This window comes from Trachemys scripta, chromosome 7 (genome assembly GCF_013100865.1).
Source record: "Trachemys scripta elegans isolate TJP31775 chromosome 7, CAS_Tse_1.0, whole genome shotgun sequence".
In the NCBI taxonomy this organism is placed as follows: Eukaryota; Metazoa; Chordata; order Testudines; family Emydidae; genus Trachemys; species Trachemys scripta.
The window spans coordinates 10,155,800-10,174,615 of record NC_048304.1 but is presented as its reverse complement, the minus strand read 5'-3'; the positions used below and the strand labels follow the sequence as shown (position 1 = coordinate 10,174,615).

The following is an 18,816-nucleotide window of genomic DNA, read 5'->3' as shown; positions in this document are numbered from 1 at the left end:
CATATATTTATAGTGAATTGCTATAAGTGGAATTGTAGTATAATCCTTCAACAGTGTTTCTCCTAAATGAGCCATCACAAATTGGCAAACATTAACTTCTGACATAAAAAGGTAATTTTTCTTATTTCTGGTAATAACTTGTATTGCATTGATCTTATTAGTTAATAGCGTATTTAGACCAGGTGCCTTATTAAGTTGTACAGTTATGAATGAATGATGCTAAAATACATGTACTGGCATTAACACAGTCAAATTTGCTAAGCAGGTTTGCTAAGGCTTAATCCATGATAATTTATTCTTCTTAAATTCTGAAGGTGGTAACTATCTGAGATAAATGAGATCTATAGAGCCAGATCCTCAGGTAGTGTAAATTGGCATAGCTCTGTTGTAGTCACTGGATGCCAGCAAAGGATCTGGCCCTTGGTGTATCATATTTGCACCTAAGTTGATAAATTAAGATTGAAAGATAGTTTTCTTCTAATTCTTAATTGTATCTGGAACTTTGTGACCTCGATATGCATGATATACTTTAATGGAAAAAAAAATTAAAGTAGTCCACTAATACCATTTATTCTTTATGGATAAATACATAAACACAGAACAGGTATGGTCCCGATCCTGCTCCAAATTAAAGTTAAAGGCAAAAACTCTCATTGACTTCGGTGCTGCAGGATTGGGCCCTATGTGTCCTTAATTGATAAGCACTGAAATATAGAAGTGGAAATTCTCAAGTGTTTGAAAGATTAATATAGCCATAAAACTGTTGATTGCTGATATTTCACATTACTTTGAAAAGTTTAACATGTCACTGCAATTCATGACCAAAAGTATTTTGTTGTCTTTATTGACAATTTCAAATATTAGTTAAACTGTTGTGTGACAAAGAAAATGTACAAAACCAACATGGAACAGAAAAATATATACATATTAAAACCAGGTAATAAAAATCTATAGAAGTCAGTCTTGCGTGCCCAGTGGGTGGATACATGGTCTATATTTGAGAAGTGTTTACTAATTCTGGGTGCCTAACTTGAAATATCTCGTGTCTGGTTTTCAGAGCTGCTGAGCATCATGTAGCTCCCCGGGACTTAACCAGCTGTTGTGAGCGCTTGATACTTTTTGAATGTCAGGCCCCAGCAGTGTCAGGTTGGGCTCTCAAAACCAGTACTTCTGATCATTTGGCCCAAACGATTTCATGACTTAGAGCCCAATCCACAATTACAGACCCTTGCTCGAAGGACTTTACGCAGGAATAGATGTCTGTACTTCCAGAAGCATTTGCAGGATTTGGTCTCAACAGGTAGTCAGCTCCTAGTGCTTGGTACATTTTTATTGTGTATTCTGTTACAACAGGCTTTCCCCCCCTTTGTTTAAATTTGACATAGTGTTTGCAATGGAACTGGGCAGTGTCATGGAGTCTAAGTTTCCAGCTCACGTTAGATGGAAAACATTTCTGCCTTATCGAAGAAATAATTGTGGTTGCTTTGAAGGGGCAGGCTACGAGTTACTTCACATATTTTGGGGTGAAGGGCATGGAGGGGCGGGGGTATTAAGCAATTTTGGAGTCCATTCTTAGCCCCATAAGTTACACAGAACCCAGCCGTGTTGCTTGAAGGAAACTCAAGAAACCCAATTGTCCCAGGTAAAAACTTTGTAAAAGGCACTTCAGAAACCCTACCCATTATATTTTTTAATATTCAAAATTCTATCTCAAATAATGATCTTAGCCCTCTTTCCGCCTCCCCCCCCCAAGAAAAACCCCACACTTGGAATTAGTACCACAACAACTGCAGTGCAGGCCACAATAGGTTCACTTCTCTAGAGCACCTCCGTGGGGGTGCTGATGTCTCAGAGCAATTTGAAAACCCTACAGTGTGTGCTGTGGATCCCAAGCTACTTCATTTGTTCAAACAAACAAAAAATCATCTGCTGCTGAGGGAAGCCCTGTCTGGAATAAGGTTTCTGAAAAAAGTCAAACTTCCCCCTTTGTAATTTACGATCCCTTTAACAATGCCACTTTCTTGAAGCCATGCATCATACATAAACAATGGGCCACATAGAAAAGTGTACTCCCCTGAGTATTACCAAGCATGTAATTTTGTCTTTAAATTCTTATGAGTGAAATGTAAGAACATGACTTCATAGGAACCTGTGAGACATTACAGCTTTTAATAATACTTTGCTTGTACATGTAATGCTTCATTTTTACTTTTTTTATTAATTAAATTGCTCCTTTTGTGCGTGCATGTGGCTGTGAGGAAGAGATCCCATGCATCACAGCATGCCCCACCCGACCCAGTCTTGGTGCGTGTCTGCCAAGGCAGTTTCTTACCTCCTCAGGCAGGCACTCTAAGATCATGTCCTGTCTAACTAGGTTTATGAAGTTTTTCACCCACTCCTTTGTTCTCAAAGAAGAACTCCCCTGAGAACTACTACTCCTCTTCTTCCTGTGGAAATGCCAGCCCTGCCTCACATTTCCCCGTTTTGCAGCAAGGCGTCCTGTAATGCTGGTTTACACTGTCCACTAGGGGGCGTTGAAGAGAGGCAGCATGCTGCCTTGGCGGCTAAGACTAAATACCTCGGGTGTAGATGTGACATTCCCACCCCCACCGCAAGCCTGATATGCAAGTACAAAGTAAGCTCTGAATCATACCTCTCCTGCACCAGCCCACTATTGCTATCCATCCACATCTTTGATCTTTCCATTCATATATATTTTCATAAATTTCCCAGAAAATTGAGGTCAAACTTATTTCATTCTTGAATCCCTTGCCCCCACTTTTTATTTATTTATATATATATTTTAACAGCAACATCTTGGATTATGTAAAATGCAGGTGACCAAACATCTTTAGCAAATCGCAGCTGCCATTCTGTCTGCAGCAGCAGAGTTTGAATCTGGCTGCTTATCTAATAAAAGGAAGAAGCTGCACTTTTTACAGCTTTTTGTAGCACCGTTTGTGGGCTTGCCCATAATAATACAATTATGAAGGTTAACAGGAAAAAACTGGGTCCAGGAGTGATTCTAGGCAGCTGGCAATCCCAGCGAATTGGAAGCGCACCACCAGTGAAAACTGCAGTGAAAAGCAAATTAAACCTCATATCTGCCATCTCACTCGCTTTTCTCTGCTTTCCTGTTTGGACTTGAAAGGTGATTGGAGCCAAGGCAGTGACAGTTGACGGAAGTGCTGCAAGGAGAGAGTATTTATTTACAGTGAATCGTGGTGATGCTTGTTCAGGATGCGGTTTCACGCAGGATGTTCTGTCCCCACCCCCGGTTTGATCATTTCTCCAACCCCCCCTCTCCTCCCCCCCCCCCCCTCCCCCCCCCCCCAAAAAAGCCTTGATTGTTTGAAGCCACAGCTCATGCTTGGAGAAACATTGTGCAACATGCCTGTGCTTGGAATGCTCTGCTAATGTCCCATCATAGGAAGTTCCTGTATTGGGTATAGAGGCACGTATCAGGACTAACTCACATCCAGATGTGTTCAAACACAACTATAATCGTTATGCATTTAAAATAGGGAAGTAGGCTGCCTACATATGCTGCAAGCTATGGTTAATGTGGGCCGCTTAATTCATTGCCAGAAATACTGCCAGTTGATGTTGTAATGTCTCCCCCCCCACCCCCCGCAAAAAAAAAAAAAAAAAAAAAAAAAAAAACAACCCAAACCCAAGGTTTAAAACCACACAAAAGCTGTACTAGAAAAACGTAAAACAAAAGTTACTGAATTTTGATTTCACTTTAGCTTTTGGACATGGGATTTCACCTAGCTCTCGCTGTCCTGATAAGGTCTTTTCATTTCAATGCCAATTAGATTGGAAAATACTTCAGAAGAACATCATCTTTGCGGATGAATTTCACTCAGCCATAAATAGAGAGGACTGTAATGCTGTCTTGGTCAAAAGAGCAGTTACTGGGTAAGACCTTTTCAACATACTATCTAAACCATTTGCAAAATATGATCACTGTTCTATACCTTACCATAGTATTGCTTGTCTCAGTTCGTTTAATGTGTTTGCAAAGTATTTTGAAAATGCAGAGCACTAGATAAGAACCCTATTGTTTCTGAATGCTGTTGGTGTGCTGCCAAAAAGAAAACAATCAGACCCCTCCTTCAGGTATAGCTTTCATACTGCGAAAAGTTGACAGTTGTCTGGTATATTGAGATATCCTGTCTCGATCAAATTCAAAACTTGCGGAAAGGTACTAGACTGACATAACTGGAAAACAAAACTCTCTCTTTTCACAGAACAAGTACAGGATGAGCAGTTGCAGTGGAGTTACTGCTGCTCGTTGTGGAGCAAACTGTTCTGAAGGGACATCTTTATGGTTGAGTGCTCATTTCAGTCTCAGTGCCTACCAGGGTTGATCTTTAGCCTTTACTGAAACTGCTAACAAAACTGCCATGCAGCTTTATAACGTTCACAGTTCTCCACTCGGAAATGGATGGAGACCACCAATTCCAACCATGAGTAACTTTTGTTACTACCAAATTGGGCCATATTCAGCGTCTGACCAAATGAGAGAATTTCTGTATCGTGTTACTCCTGGGCAGAATATGCAGCTCACAGATATGCTATGGTGCACAGTTTTTCCTTCCTGGGTATTGAGCCAGGAAGTTATTGAAACGGGGGAGCGGGGGGAGGTAGTGTTTTTTGTTTTTGTTTTTGACCTTTTTAAAAAAACTATTTTTAAAAGTACGTTTTAATTAGTCTTTATAGCCGGAGAAAGGACTCTAGTACTTGTTTTTTCCATTCATGGCTTTTAATTACATCATTGCTATAATCAGGGCCTTTCTGCAATCCCCACATTGTTCAATAGACCCAGTGAAATGCTTTTAGGAAAATGTAAAAGCCAGTAACTTGCATCCAGAGGACATGGTTGTAGTCAGCATTCAGGCAAACAAAACAACTGTCTTTATGGTCAGTGCATGTGCTGCATTTTGTAGTGTGTTGTCTTGCTACAGTTTCAGAAAAATGAGAGCAAGACTACTGCATTTGTTATACCTCCCTCACAGACTGCATTACACGTGCAATTACATTAAGTAACAAATGGAAGGAGTAGTTAGGGTTAGAAGCCTACATTCAAGCTTCCGAATTGTCTCTTCTGTTGCGAGTTAAAATTCCAGCTAGCAGACGTTCTATTACATGCCGCTGAGATTTATCAGTGCCCTTCATTGCTTCCAAGTTTGCATGTGCACCTTTGTTTCACAACTATTCCCCGGCATTCCACTGTGGTGGCAACATTTGTTAGGATCCTTTCAGTGTTGTGCTTTCCTTGTGTCATATTGTATTCCCGTGGTTGACGTAAAAATAACAGGGTCCAATAATGACTTTTTCACCATAGACCAGTATCAGAGGATTGTTTAAAATATTGTATTTCTGGTGACTGACTTTCTTTTTTAAATTATATTGGAGGCTCTCAAAAACATGCATTTCTCACTGTTGATGGATCTCTGAGGCTAACCAAAGCCCCACACTTAAGAAATACTTTAAAGCCTTTAGGTGAGATTTGCAAAGTTACCTACAGGATTTACATGTCCATTTCCCATTAAAATTAATGGCATCTGGGCAACTAAACAGAGTGGCTTTGAAAATTCCATTTTTGAAAATCCCACCCATGACTGTTCTAATTGAACAGCAAATGCCAACAAGCTCTAAAAACCGGGATAAGGTTCTCACTTTTTAAAGATGAAAATGGTGGATGTCACTTGACATCTCAATATTTGCTGTGTCAAAATTGTAATTCATTTTCTCAGTGAGAGAGAAATCTCTACATATGGCAACTAGAATGTGCAGTTAACTGAGATAGTGAATGTCACAAGTACAGGTGCCATTGCAGACTTCTTTATTTATATATATATATATATATATATAAGATAAAAAATAAGAATATTGATGCCTCACCTTTTTCTTACAAATAAACAAGACTGGTGTCATAAACATTCAGATGGCTTCTGATTTTTTTAAACTTAGTTTAAATTAGATTGGCTTAAATACCAGAATTTACCCTTTATACTCATCTAATTTGTCTGCCTTTATGCTTTTTAATGTGAATGCATGTGGACCTTTTGAAATCACAACCATTGTTCTATCAAGCCTATGGCAAAAAAATAAAAATAAAAATTCAGTCCTCTTCTTTATATACTTATGCTCTGACCATACACCAGCTTTGCTGTTTCAAATGCAAAACTGTCTTGTGTTCCTTGAGCATGAAATAACATTAAGAATGTTGCAAGTGTGTCAGAATTGTATAATTTTTACAGTATGTCTCCTATTCCCATCATTTTCTGGATGCGTCCATTTTTACTCCTTAAGTTGCATCAACATCAGCAAAGAGATAAAGTCAAGTCCTTACTTTTATTAGCAGATGTCTACGAACAGACTATTCAAGGCATATTTAATTTCTAGCAGGCATACTTCAGCCAGACAAAAGTCTTTTTCATTGTGTTTTCTTCACTCATTTGCAAAAGACCTCTGGCTGAAAGTGAATGCCCCATTGTGAACTGGTTGGGGTTGAACAGTCTGTGGGGTTTGACTTAAAAAAACAACAACAAAAAACCCAAACCTGTCTTTAATGTGACCTAGGGAGTGGAAATTGATTTGTTAATACCCTGGTGAAGGGAAGATTTTCAGTAGTGTCGAAGGGTTTTAGGGGCTCAAGTTCAATTGACTTTCCCTGGGACTTGTACTTATAAATCCCTTAAGCAGTTTTGAATCTTTTCTTGTGTGTGATCATGTCTCCCTCTAATGGCCATCCTCAAAAAGGATAGGCGTGTGCTCGTTACTCACAATTGAAGGAGTTGCTTCCTCTGCTCAAGTCTGTGCAAGGAGCTTGTGCTTTGGTGCTGCAGGTCCAGAGTGCTATCCCCATTGACAACTAGTGCTATCTGGAAGTTAGAAATGGGCAGTATATACAAGTAACCTTGCTTCAACGTGCTGAAATGTACTGTTAAAATCTGGAATGGGTAAACTGGAATTGAACAGAACACTTACCTGCTTTTTAGAAGCCAACTTGAATCAAACTTTTTTGGTGGTCTCAAGTGTTTGGCCAAGTGTGACTTCCAGCCAAGACAGGAACCTAAAGGACTGAAATACCATCAGAGAAGATGTTCTTATGATATAGAAGGAGTTGGAATGGGAAGATCCGAAAATCTCAGGACACTTTCAGCCTAATTTATAGCCTCCAGGGATTTGCTTTGTTCATACAAGTTTTGGATAGCAAATGTGTGCTTACCAAACCTGAAATCTAAATACTTTGAGGTTTTCCATCCCTTTTAATAATAAAAAACAAAACAATCCCCTCCCACTCTGAAGATGGCCACAAATAACTTTTTTTTATTTTTAAAAAATACTTTAAATCCAGTAGGCCAGCTTTTGTGGGGATACAGCCTGCCCCTTCAAAATTCCTCTTGTCCTCCAGGAAAGGGAGGGAGGTTGTTTGTTGTTGCTTTACAGGAACTCAGTGTTATTCGGTGGACTACAGTCTGCAGTACAGTGGGAATGTTAAAGGGCTAGGAATCAGAAAAAGAGAACTTGGCTGTTTATTGACAGAATATGTTTTATAGCAATCATTTAACAAATAGCGGAATGTCATCTCCTGTTGTCAGATGCTCATAATTAGGGCCTTAATTGGGAGGAGTGTGTGTGTGTGGGGGGAAGACAACTGAAAATACTGCATGGACCTGGTTTTAGGAGACAGCTACCAAAGAGAGCAATTCCCCCCGCCCCCTGGCTCCCCGGAAACGCAGTGCTGGCAGTGTCAAGCAAATGGCAGTGGAGGAGATTGAACACTCAGTGTCTTCCCTGCCGTGACTTGGGGTTCAAGGGAGGCACTTGGGTCTGCTTGTGTAGCGGATGGCACAAGGACCTGTAGAGCCAATAGCATCCATGTCCCTCTTGTGTAGTCCCCCCCCCCACACACACACACATGTACCCATCCATTGGGGAGGCAGGGGAAGGGGAAATGAACAGCCCTCCTCCAAGCCTCCCAGAATGAGGAGCAGGAGGAAGAGAAACAGCCCCTGTCTTCAAGAAAACCTTCAGTTCTCAGTCCTCCCTGCTTTGGTCTGTGGGGAGTGGGTCTTCCTTTCCTTCACTCCCCCATATTCCTTGGTGCATGGGGAAAGGAATCTGCAGAGGAGAGAAGTGATGTATGTAGTGGCTAGGTGGCGGTGAGTATTCGGGGGTGGGGGGAGAGGGAGAGGATGAGAAGATGTATAACTGGGTCAGATGAGTCAGTCCGGTGTGGGGGTGTCTGGGTGTTAGAGGATGGTGCACGTGCATGTTGGGAGAGAAGTCATGTGACTGCTGACACTGGATGGATTCAAGTGTGTTCTCTCTCTCCATGTCTCAGCCTGTAACTGCAAAAGGGAACATTTAACTAGGGGGAGCCTGGTTGAGGGAGGAAGACAATGTATAGGTTGCGATGGGGGCGGAGAGCATGCTGGGCAGTGAGGCTCCTTGCCAAACTCTTGACTTTGCTGCCCAATCCCCAGCCCCGTGCCCACCTGTGAACCTCCTGTTTTCATTCATAATCCTTCATGTCACATTATCCCCGGCCATCCTGTGTTTTTTGATAAGCCTCAGCAGCTTCTCTGGTCTGTCAGACCAGGCCCCTCCTTTGGCAAACCATGGCAGGTTTGTCTGAGGGAGGGTAGACGTCTGGGTCTGGAAGCTCAGTGTCTGTCTCCACTCCCTCGTAACACTTACAAGGGGGTGTGGAGACAGTGATCGTGGCAGGCAAAATGTCAGAGACCCTGGGCAAAATTCCGGTCCCATTGATGTTGATGGCAGAGCTCCTGTTGACTCCTTAGGGACAGGATTTCAACCCCAGAGTTTGCAGCTCCTCTCCGGAGACGGCTGTGTCCTGCTGTGGCAGCCCAGTGTTGCCTTCTGCTTGAAAAAGACAGGTTCACGCACTTACTGAAAATCAGGGTGGATTTGATTTAAATCACTAGTCAGGAAGACTCGATTGAATCATGGATTTCTACGTAAAAGTGAAAGCTTATGCTCCAATACATCTGTTAGTCTTAAAGGTGCCACAGGACTCTCTGTTGCTTTTTACAGATCCAGACGAACACGGCTACCCCTCTGCTACGTAAAAGTGCATTCTTGTTGGTTGTTATAACCTTAATACATATACATCTATCTCTGAGTTGTGAAGAATGTTTCATTTTTAGAAGATACACACTATACATTTCTAAAGTGATTTGTTTTGAAAACTTTTCAGATTAGAAAATGAATGATTGGTTATTTGATTTACCAAAGGTAATTGAAACAGATATTTATGAAATCATTGGGAGGTGAACTATCTCCAATTCAACAAGTTAATCATTAATATTTGGAGGATTTTCTTGCCATGCTGTATTAGGAGGAGAACATCATCAGACAGACATTTAAATTGTTTTATTTAACTATTTCTCACCTTTATTTATTTATTTATTTATTTATTTATTTATGCTGTTACCTCTGGAGACACAAATCCACAGTTTGAGAACTGCAAAACTAAGCATCTCTGATGGTATCTTCTAGACTGAGCACTAAGTCCCACTGGGTAGATAGAAACATTTAACCTAAATAATCTATACAGAAGCCCCTGGAACCCCATAAGAATGGGTCCCTAATCCATGAACTATTGGAACTCATTTACAAAGCTTTTCTTAAACATTACATGACTAGCTCGTCACATACTATTAGAGTTAGAATTTATAATCCCTATTCCATGATGAGATATCTTTGAACTATAATGTTTCTTAATTAAAACTAGGGTGACCAGACAGCAAGTGTGAAAAATCTGGACAGGGAGTGAGGGGGGGTAATAGGAGCCTATATAAGAAAAAGACCCAAAAATCAGGACTGTCCCTATAAAATCGGGACATCTGGTCACCCTCATTAAAACTATCTTTAGATAGATTTTTTTTTTCCCCCTCAAAAAGCATTTTATCAAAAAAATCCATTTATTTATTTATTTATTTAAATCATTGCTTTTTATCCACCCTGCTGAAAATCATTGTTAATTTGGATGGGAATCTTCATTTCTTACTTACAATATCAATAAAAGTTCAGGCAATCACCAGTTTAACCCAACATTCATGTCCTCCCTAACCTCTGCTCCTACATCTTGTGGGCCAAATATCCTGAAACCTAAACATGCACCTAGACATATACAGCTTCACAACTGACTCACATTCAAAGCCAACGGAGAACTGTCTACAATGCGTGCTTAGAAGCCCTCACTTTCACTCTTGAGCACAAAACCTGAACTCCAACCTCATTTTTCATGTGCACAAGTAAGACAATAGGCTTTAACTGCGCAGGAGTGGGTTTTTTTTTGGTAAAACGTCCTTATCTTGCTGAGGTTAGATTTCAGGTCGCATGTTTGCGTGAGATGGTGAGGAACTGAATACGTGCATTATCTGTGCACATAGTTATATGAAATCACGTGCATATTGAGTGTACATACTGGATATATTGTAGCCAACAAATTAAAATCCTCTCTCCATAGCTCCATTCCTATAAAAGAAAAAAATCTTGTTGCCTACAGTTACAAACTGGCACAGATTAAATAATAAGACAAGCAGACAAGCATACTTTGGTATGAATGATAAAGCTACGCAGAGTCCACTTGCAGTTTAGGTTCATCATTCATGGGTTACACTGTGGTGCCTAATTCATGGCAACAGAGTTAGGCTTGCAGGCCCTACCATCTGGGGAGCTCTAATGTGTATTTGAATAGCACAGAGTGCTGGTGGGCTTGTATACAAGACATTCACACACACCATATATTGGTTGGGGAAAGAGAGGGAAATTGTTTCAGCAGTGAATGATTTATATTTACCCAAGCAGTGAAGAAGTGAGCTACCAGGTATAAGTATTCAAAGCCAGTGGTGAGTTATAGAGGTCTTTCGGCACCAGTGAGGAATCTGCTTCAATCTACTTTATTGTCTGTTTGTACAACAGGCATATTTTTAATGCTTACTCTTATTTTGGTTTACAGGTCTTTCTCTGCTGACCATCTAGTGATTTTTTTTTTCAAAGTGTCTCCTACCAGTTCTTTGTCCGTTTTTGATGCCATATACAGAGCAGGGTGGGAAGCCTTTGAACACTTCGTTGGTTGAACTCAAACTAGTTTTTCTGATCCCTCGGTTGCAAACCAAGTGATGAGCACAAGGAATTTAATTGTGATTGACCTATGATGTACTTTTAAAGCAAAAGTGATCTTATCAGCAGTCAGGCACCCACACCTTGGTTTTGCATCTGTCATCATGATGCCCCAGTTGTTGGCGCAGCGATTAAGTTTAAATTACAGTTTCCATTTGAATCTTCTCTGGCGTTGGGTTAAAACTTGGCCGTTTTATGTTGCTCTGAGATCGCAAGTCCCACGACTTCCTACAAGCCAAACTCGGGGATCTTCTCAGTTTCTGTTACTTGGACTATTTTGTGCTGAACGTAAGCTTCCTACAGCATGCCAACCTCTGGTAAAGACTGTTTAACCTCACTAATTCTATTGTTGTTGTAAGGCTTAATTAATACATGATGCTGCTACTAATTATTATTAAGCCTATAGAGATCCTTGGATGGAAGGGGCCATAGCAGTGCAAAATTTTATTACTTATTTTATTGTCAGAGCTCAGGATTAAAATCTGCGGGTAGGTATTCAGGAACAATGGGGAAATTCAAGTAATTATTAAAGCAGCTTTTATAAAACTTTATTAAATGTAAAAGGTTCATGTAATGCTGAGACAGAATGCAGAGCGCCCTTAACTCATCCATGTAGTCTTTTTCCTTACCAGTAAAGACCTCTGAATGGGTCATTAATGGATAAATACAGTAGTTCACATCACCAAATCACCATGTCAAGTTTGTATGGTTTGTAAATGTCTATTTAAGGAAGTTTCAGGAATTAGCTGGTAAGAAATCTGAATGGCTTCTTATTCCCAGGGTGGTCTTTTCAGTTCAGGATTGTGGTCTTTGTGGCAGGCAGTTGGGGAAAGCTTGCAAAGTCACTTCCTGTGTTGTACCTGGCTTGTGGATAAATAGCGAACTTCATATTCCAGAGCGACGAGTTTTTATAGCTTTTCAAGTACAGTAGAAGTAGTTTGGAAGAATTTTAGATGTTTTTACTGGAGATATAAGTATAGAGGTGGGATGATGACAGTACATGCCAGGTTTTAGAGTTTGAAATGAGTGATTGAATATGTTGTAATTAATAAATTGAGTGGAAAAATAAACACCTGAAGATGGTAATTAATGAGGTTTGCACAAAGTATTTTAAGACGCTCACTTCTAAATTTTCCACTTTTTTTGTTTACTGTTATAGTTATAGTATAGTATAGTATTTATAGTATCTTTAGACTGAGGTTTAGTTTATGAAGAAAAACTCTCTTCTTGGCAAGTCCCAGATTACATTTTTTCAGTTAAATCTCATCTGAATATTTGGTTTGGTGGAAGAATAGTTACAGAACACATTAATTTGGTTTGTCCCTCTTTGTAGCTCTACTCCTGAATTTTTATTTTCAAATAGCATTCATTCATAGAATCATCAAAATGTAGGGCTGGAAGGGATCTCAAGTGGTCATCTAGTTCATCCCCCTGCCACGAGGCAGTACCAAATATACCTAGACTATCCCTGACAGGTGTTTGTCTAACCCATTTTTCAGAACCTCCAATGACAGGGATTCTATGACCTCCCTTGAAAGTCTATTCCAGTGCTTAACTATCCTTATAGTTAGAAAGTTTTTCTTAGTATCTGACATAAATCTTCCTTGCTGCAGATTAAGCACATTACTACTTGTCCTACCTTCAGTGGACACAGAACAATTGATCATTGTCATCTTTATAACAGACTTTAAAATACTTGAAGACTGTTATCAGGTCCCCCGTCAGGTCTTCTTTCCTCAGGATTTAACATACCTGGTTCTTAACCTTTCCTCATAGATCAGGTTTTCTGAAGCTTTTATAATTTTTGTTGCCCTCCTCTGGGCTCTCCAATCTGTCTACATCTTTCCTACTGTGTGGTGCCCAGAACTGGACACTGTCCTCCAGCTGAGGTCTCACCAGTGTCAAGTAGAGCAGGACACTTATCCCCGTGTCTCGCATACAACAATGCTGTTAATACACCCCAGTATATTAGCCTTTTTTTTTTTTTTTTTTCAACTGCATCACATTGTTGACTCCTGTTCACTTTGAGATCCACTAAAACACCCAGATCTTTTTTTCTGAAGTACTACTGCTTAGCCAGTTATTCCCCACTTTGTATTACTGCATTCCCCCCCCTTCCTAAGTGAAGTACTTTTCACTTGTCATCATTGAATTTCACCTTGGTGAATTCTCCAATTTGTCTAGGTCTTCCTGAATTTTAATCCTGCCCTCCAAAGTGCTTGCAATGCCTCCCAGCTTCATGTCATCTGCAGATTTTATAAGCATGCTCTCCGTTTCAGTATCAAGGGCATTCAATGAAAATGTTGAATTGTGTGGGACCCTACTAGATACATCCTCGAGGTTTGACAGCAAATTATTGATAATTACTCTGTGTTTGTTTTTTTTTCCAGCCAGTTGTGCACCCACCTTTTCGTAATTTAATCTAGACCACATTTCCTTTGTTTGAGAATTCCATGTGGGACTGTGTTAAAAGCCTTACTAAAATCAAAATATATCACATCTACTGCTTCCCCCCCATCCGCTAGGCCGGTAACTTATTAAAGAAGTAAAGTAAGTTGATTTGGCATGACTTGTTCTTGATAAATCCATGTTGGCTATTGCTTATCGCCCTATAATCCTCTACAAATTAATTGTTTAATAATTTTTTCCACTATCTTTCCAGATATTGAAGTTAGGCTGTCTTGTCTATAATTCCCTGGGTCCTTTTTGTTCCCCTTTTTCAAAATAGGTTTTATATTTGCCCTTCTCCAGTCCTCTGAAACTTCACCTGTCCTCGAGGAGTTCTTGAAGATAATTACTCATGGTTCTGAGATTGCTTCAGTGAGTTCTTTGAATATGCTACGATGAATTTCATCAGGCTTCGCTGACTTGAATATATATCAATATTCTTTAAGTTGTTCTTTCCCTATTCTGTCTTGTGTTCCATACCCCTTGTTAATATTAATTGTGTTAAGCGTCTGGTCACAATTAACCTGTTTAATGCCTATTTTGCTTCAAGAAGAACAGGAGTACTTGTGGCACCTTAGAGACTAACAAATTTATTAGAGCATAAGCTTTCGTGGACTACAGCCCACTTCTTCGGATGCATATAGAGTGAAACATATATTGAGGAGATATATATACACACATACAGAGAGCATGAACAGGTGGGAGTTGTCTTACCCACTCTGAGAGGCCAATTAAGTAAGAGGAAAAAAACTTTTGAAGTGATAATTAAGCTAGCCCAGTACAGACAGTTTGATAAGAAGTGTGAGAATACTTACAAAGGGAGATAGATTCAATGTTTGTAATGGCTCAGCCATTCCCAGTTCTTATTCAATCCTGAGTTGATTGTATAGTCTGCATAAACACCTTATCCTTCTTGGTGTTGTGTTATTAGCTCTCCTTTCCCATTAAGCAGTGGGCCTACACTTTCTTTTGCTTTTCTCTTATTCCTAATGTATTTACAGAACCTCTTTTTATTGCCTTCTTATTCACTTCGGTTTCAATCCTACCATGCTCCCGCTTCCTATGTATAGTTCAGTGTTTCAGACAACATGCTCAGAGATAGATGGCTGGATGGATTTCAACCTCACCTTCCCTCGTGTAGTGTTCATATCTCAGCATTCATTAGCACATGCAAGCACAGAGGATTTTGCTGTTTGCTTCTTAGTATGTCCCTTTGATCTTGAAGTGCTAGGGGCTTTGCCACCAAGGTGAGGTGCTCTGAAGAGGGGGAAAAAAACCCAACTAAAAATTGCAATGGAATAGCAATCTGTTAGATGCAAAGGGGGATGGAATAAATATGCTTTTAAAAACACACTTGTATAGTCCAGTACCCTCTTTGATAATTTTGAGCAGGTTTTGTTGTGTTTGTTGGTATGTTTAGCATTGTATGATTGCACAAAGACTGACATGATATTATGAACAAAATTTCAGTTCTACCTTTTTTCCCCCCTCTTTGTTTTCAGCCCGTGACTGGGTTTTGATGTCTTGCTTCTCAGAATGCTTGACGGTAGTAATAACGGAAACAGCAAAAAATGTCAGCTTGACTACTGTCTGCATGTCGGCACTAGTCCAGGGAGTTTCAAAGGGATGTTTTATTGATTCTGTAATTGCACAGTAGAATGGACAAACTGAACTGTACCTCAGGGCAAGGAAAGCCCCTGTCTAAATGGCATCTGTTGTTGGGTATACACTCTGCTGTAATTTGGGCCAGGAGTGCTCACTATGCAGTTAAACCATGGGACTGAGATCTCTCCTTAACCCTTTCTCTTATGTGTTAGTAACACTCTCATTTGTCAGAGGCTGTAACCAGAAGTAGGAATTGAAGTTTAGAGGCCAGTTTTTCCTGTCCTTCAGACTGATGCAGCTCTTCTGGGCATCACCAGAATTTACACCAGCCTATCTGAAAGTAAAATTTGGCTCATAATCTTTTCTCTCCGGCTACTTTTTAGGGCACATGTGTATTTTGTTGTTGCTGAAATCTTAAATCCTTAACGCTCTAATGTGCAGTATTGCCTCATTTGCAATATCCACCTTTTCTTAACGGAAAAACTGGCCTTAATTGCTTATGAAATAAAAATAAAAAAAAAAAACTTGTCCTTAGGATCTGATAACTTCCTCTAACATAAGCTGATTACTTTCCAAAACTGAAGGAGTGGACTGAGCTGTTTTGGTAAAACAGTTGCAAATTAAATTTGTAAACTTTTGCTGTTGACATATTTTTTCACTGGCACGCTGTCTGTGTTCTATGTTTTTAATTTGGTGAGAGCACAAATCAATTAGAAGGCTAACCTAGGGTAATTCAGAAACTAAAGAAACAGTCATTCACAGAGCATTTTACCTTTCAAAAGGAGATTTAGTACTTCACACAGGTGCCAGTTGTTAAAGCAAAAGTAGACAAACTTGTGTAGTTTTTTAACTTGAGGTGTGGGAGCTCAGGATTTGAATCCTAGTTGCTCTCTTGCTCTTTTAGCTGTCAAGGGCTGGAAATGCTGCAGAGATCCTGCATTCATCCCCCAGGGGAGAGGGAGTGTCTTACAACTCTCCGTAGTTAGGGTTAAAAAAGAAGTGGTGTGGTGGAGCTCTAGAAGAAATATAGCTCAGTCCCCCTCAGTCAGCTTTGACTGCCTAGTTTCAAAGGTGTAGAACTGAAGTGAGGAAAACTAGAGCAATCCAAGATAGCCTTGTTGTGGATCGGGAAATAAACAGAGCACCTGATATTGGAGCTACCCAACATGCAGAAATCCCCTTAATGTTAGTGAAAGCTGTAAGCCCAGATTTGTTTCTGAACCAATAGAGATGTTAAAGGGTTTTCGGTTTTGGTTGGACATATTCCTGGAGGTTTCATCACAGGACATAATCGTTAATTAACGATTAATCTTTTAATTCCTGGAGACTCCAGAACAATCCTGGAGGACTGGACACCGTACCATAATTAGGTGGACTTCCACAATCTGAATAGAAAGATTGGTCTGAATTTAGCACATGATCTGCCATTTATTTTTGGAAAATGTGCAAAGTTTTATGTACTTAAAACAATATTGTTAGAAAATGTCATGTTCTTTCAAAGCATTTGTTTTTTTTAAAAAAACTACATCACAGCTGGATTTTAGTAGGTTTTACAAAATTATTTTCTTGTATTCAATCTGTTTAAAATCAACATGTTCAGTTTAACATTGATATTTTTATTGAAGCTGCTGGACTTCTTGTATCTCGAGAACCTTGCTCATTATTATTAAATTCATGAACAAAACCTGCATTTATTTAATGGTAAGGATGTACTATGCATTACCAGATCTGTCCAATTCAAAGTTAAGGCATTCTTCAACAGAGCACTTAAGGAGACAGCTTCTCCCTTTCTAGGTTCTATATCACATCAACAACTGTGGTATTTGAGCACCTCTGAGGTTAGTTGGAAAGAAGGAACTTTTTTACTAACTGTGTGAAATGGGAGATCAGTCTTGAGTCTTCTGCTGTGGAATCCAATAGATCTGTGAAGCTTAGCTGGGCCAGGGCAGCCAGCCGCTGTTGAGTACTTCTTTTGAATTGAACTCTAAATTTGGGGGCAGTTCTTATTAAAAGTGGAATGGAAATTAAGATATCAGACTATGAAATGATAGTTAACATTTGGCTGAGTCTTCATCACCTTCCTCCCCCAACTCCGACTTTTGTCATATTGCTCATAATTTCAGTCTTGGTGATCTCAGTGATCTGACTCTTTCTATATGTTGTAGTTTTGATGAGAATGTTGAGGTGAGTGTGACTGAAAATACAGACTATGCACTAATATTTCCTGTGCCACATCAAACCACTGAAATGACTAAAGAACATCCTGAATGCTAAAGTTCTTAGTACATATTTTCTCTCGACTATAATGCTGAAACCGAATTCTCAGCCAGTCAGAGCACAGGAAAGGTGTGAACGTACTGACCCAGAACTAGACTTATTTCCCAGTATGCAGTTCCCTGCACTCTGATAGGCTTAAACATTTATGTGAATAAAGATTTTCAGAATTGGGCTCTTTAGAGATTTAGTGCAGCACTCCAATCTCATGGAGGCACTCTGGCCACGATAATGGACATGGTATAAAAACCTGAGAGCTCTAAGGTAGTATCCAGGGGCAGCAGACATCCTGCCAAAGTTCTGCTGAATCAATGTCTGACTTGTTGACAGAAATCACTCATGTCTCTTTGGCAAAGGCCTTCTCAGCAATTCTGTTCTGCTGTCGGTGCGTGTGATGCTTCCTAATTCCAATGCTGAGAGCCTGCAAAGACTTATGCAACTTACCAAGTGACAGCTTGTTGAGAGTATAATGTTTTAAAAGTCACAATTTAACTACTTATCTTCACTGTGTACCAACTTCCAATAGTAAAATTGTCATGAGCTTTAGTCCATTTTCAGGTTTCAGAGTAGCAGCCGTGTTAGTTTGTATCCGCAAAAAGAACAGGAGTACTTGTGGCACCTTAGAGACTAACAAATTTATTAGAGCATAAGCTTTCGTGGGCTACTGCCACTTCTTCGGATGCATATAGAGTGGAACATATATTGAGGGGATATATATACACACATACAGAGAACAGGAACAGGTGGGAGTTGTCTTACCAACTCTGAGAGGCCAATTAAGTATGAGAATTTTTTTTTGAAATGATAATCAAGCTAGCCCAGTACAGACAGTTTGATAAGAAGTGTGAGAATACTTACAAGGGGAGATAGATTCAATGTTTGTAATGGCTCAGCCATTCCCAGTCCTTATTCAATCCTGAGTCGATTGTATCTAATTTTCATATCAATTCCAGCTCAGCAGTCTCTCGTTGGAGTCTGTTTTTGAAGTTTTTCTGTTGTAAGATAGCCACCAGCAGGTCTGTCATTGAATGGCCAGACAGGTTAAAGTGTTCTCCCACTGGTTTTTGAGTATTATGATTCCTGATGTCAGATTTGTGTCCATTAATTCTTTTGCATAGTCCATTTTCAGAAGTGATTTAGGCATTTAGAAGATTAGGTCTCATTGATTTTGGAAATGGCAAAGTCACTTCTGAAAATGGGACTTAGATCTACCATAAAATTTTCAAAGATGCCTACATTCTGCCCTCAAATTCATTTGTGGCTACGCACTGTCAGTGGGAGCCTCGATCTTGCCATGTAGGGCAAAATTTGGCCTTAGAAAAG

General features: G+C 39.8%; 1 protein-coding gene across 11 annotated transcripts in view; it reads left to right on the top strand.

Annotated features, from left to right (window-relative positions):
• Positions 1-18,816, top strand: part of FOXP1 (forkhead box P1) — a 518,592-nt gene that overhangs the window by 112,350 nt on the left and 387,426 nt on the right. For 9 of the 11 annotated variants that reach the window (XM_034777591.1, XM_034777590.1, XM_034777582.1 and 6 more), the window contains one exon: positions 3,819-3,921. The exons of the other annotated variants lie outside the window; for them this stretch is intronic. The gene's annotated coding sequence lies outside the window, so the exon portion shown is untranslated. The remainder of the gene's footprint in view (positions 1-3,818; positions 3,922-18,816) is intronic. 11 annotated transcript variants of the gene reach the window in all.